Source organism: Trachymyrmex cornetzi, unplaced genomic scaffold (assembly GCF_001594075.2).
Source record: "Trachymyrmex cornetzi isolate Tcor2-1 unplaced genomic scaffold, Tcor1.1 scaffold1194, whole genome shotgun sequence".
Classification (NCBI taxonomy): domain Eukaryota; kingdom Metazoa; phylum Arthropoda; class Insecta; order Hymenoptera; family Formicidae; genus Trachymyrmex; species Trachymyrmex cornetzi.
The window spans coordinates 27,531-30,030 of record NW_017295756.1 but is presented as its reverse complement, the minus strand read 5'-3'; the positions used below and the strand labels follow the sequence as shown (position 1 = coordinate 30,030).

General features: G+C 21.9%; 1 long non-coding RNA gene across 2 annotated transcripts; it reads left to right on the top strand.

Annotated features, from left to right (window-relative positions):
* Positions 1-368: 368 nt before the first annotated feature.
* LOC108766827 (uncharacterized) lies at positions 369-1,568 on the top strand. 2 transcript variants are annotated; one of them, XR_001940399.1, is made up of 3 exons: positions 369-394; positions 1,258-1,272; positions 1,369-1,568. It is a non-coding gene; the product is annotated as an uncharacterized LOC108766827 (long non-coding RNA). The 2 variants fall into 2 exon arrangements; XR_001940398.1 differs by having other exon boundaries at positions 369-397; positions 1,369-1,425.
* The last annotated feature ends 932 nt before the right edge of the window (positions 1,569-2,500 follow it).

Here is a 2,500-nt window from a genome sequence, read left to right as displayed (position 1 = left end):
ACTTACTATTTTTTTTACAAGTAATGCATATTTATTAAATTTAACAAGTGAGGAGTATATATATTTGTACATACAAGATAACTAAATATTCGAATGTTATTTTAACGTAATATAATTATGTTATTTAAGGACTAAATTAATATTCAATGTGTCTTAATTTCAAAATTATACAATTTATGAGTAATCAATTGTATATAAGCAATTTTTGTAGTTAAACCTCTATAGCGTTGTAGTTAAATGCGTTTTTCCGATTTAGCAAAATACGGAAAATTTTCTCTGTCTCTTCATCCCATATTTTTTAAAATTTTTAATGGGAAATACTTGCGTATATGTTTTAACTATAATATAAACGAAATTATTTTTTTTTTAGGACACTTTGGATGAGATGAAAAAGGTTGTAAGTTTTACAAAAATACATTTATTAAATATTAGAAATTAAAAAATCAAGAATAATTTTTATAATATATCGTTATTAATGGGTAATTTTTTCTGAAAAAGGCTGCCAAGTTCGTTAGAATAGTTGCGTAAGAACAAGTTGCATTTAAAATGAGAAATTATTAGACTCTCTAAAATATGAACTACAAAAATATATATACATATATATCATATTATCTTAAATTAAACAAATATAAATTTTAATTCTACGTATTATATCGTACTTCTCTATGATATATTTCTATATTAGGTTTATTTATTTCTGAAATACACAAAAGGGAATAAAACTATATGCTTACAGCATAAGCATTGTTTCATTTACAGAAATTATTACACATTTTGTTGTAATTTAATTGTAATTATTTTTTACTTTAAATCTGAAAACTTAGAACAATCATGTATTTTTAATTATACTTTTTTAAATTTTTATTAGCTCTAAAATAATACTTACTATTTTTTTTACAAGTAATGCATATTTATTAAATTTAAAAAGTGAGGAGTATATTGTATATTTGCACTTACAAGGTAACTAAATATTCGAGTGTTAATTTAACGTAATATAATTATGTTATTTAAGGATTAAATTAATATTGAATGTTTCTTAATTTCAGAATTATACAATTGATGAGTAAGCAATTGTATATAAGCAATTTTTGTAATTAAACCTCTGTAGTGTTGTAGTTAAAATGCGTTTTTCAGATTTAGCAAAATGTGGAAAATTTTCTCTGTCTCTTCATCTCATATTTTTTAAAATTATTAATCTGAAATATCTTGCGTATATGTTTTAATTATAATATAAACGAAATTATTTTTTTTTTACAGGAACCTGTGGCCTCTGTAAGTTCTCCAAAAATACATTTATTAAATATTATATATTACAAAAATCAAGAATAATTTTCATAATATGTAGTTTTTAATGGATAAATGTTTCAGATGAATTTTACGTCAATTTATGATCTTGATTTATGAAGTTCTAATGGCCAATAAAGATAAACTACGCCAGCGCATCTTTTGTACTCGCAACTATCTCGGGATCTTTGAAAGAGTGCGATAATTCATAATCCGATGCATCCAATCGTGTATTGAATCAAGTGGGCGATAATTCGTACATTTGTTTATAATTAAAATTTGAAATTAAATGCTATTAAATGTTAATAAATATTACTTTATTTTCCTTTATTAATAAACATCTTGAGCTGTATCTCAGTTTCCAAAGCATACAACAAATCTTGAAGTTAGTAAAAAAAAAGTATTTAAGAAGATATTTCGAATATTATAGACTTTATTAAAATTTCGTAGCTATTTCAAATTGAGTTGTTAATTTTTATTTATATATTTTAACGATGAGGAAAATATGTATGTCTCCCAGTGGCGATTTATTGACAATACTTGATTGAATGTAAAAATTTATATGTATAAATGAGGCTTAAAATTATAAATCACTTTGTATTTTAACTATAATATGTGTAATCAAAGATTAGAAATGACCACCGATTATCATACAGTAAAATATCGTTATTTTATATATTACGTAAAATTTTGTTTTATAAAAATACATTAACGTTTTATCTTAATGACTATATTTTATTTTCTTAAAAAAAGGTATTTATTACATTTACACATTTTTAAACTTATGAATTTATATTTGGATTTGAAATAAACTTAAAATTTATTTCTGTTAAACATAAACGATTTCAACAAATATCTTACTTCTATAAAAAAAAGTGTCATTCCATTCTTTACCAACAACTTTACCAATTTGTTTATAAAAAAAGTTCTGACAGATAAGTAAACTTAAAATGAGAGTTATATAAACTTAAGGTTAATTTAAAACTGTTTTGAAAAATAAAAAAAAAATTATCCTCATATAAAATAAAATTTGTACTTTCTGGTTCACAACGAAACTAATTATAATAGAAGAAGAAACATTTTTCTAAATAAAAACTAACAAAACATATAAAATATATTAAAAAAATATTATAATAAGTCAGGAAACTCTCTTATTTCTTTAGTTTCATTATTAATGTTATTACTGTCATGGCAGTTCTAGTTTTATTTTTAGTTG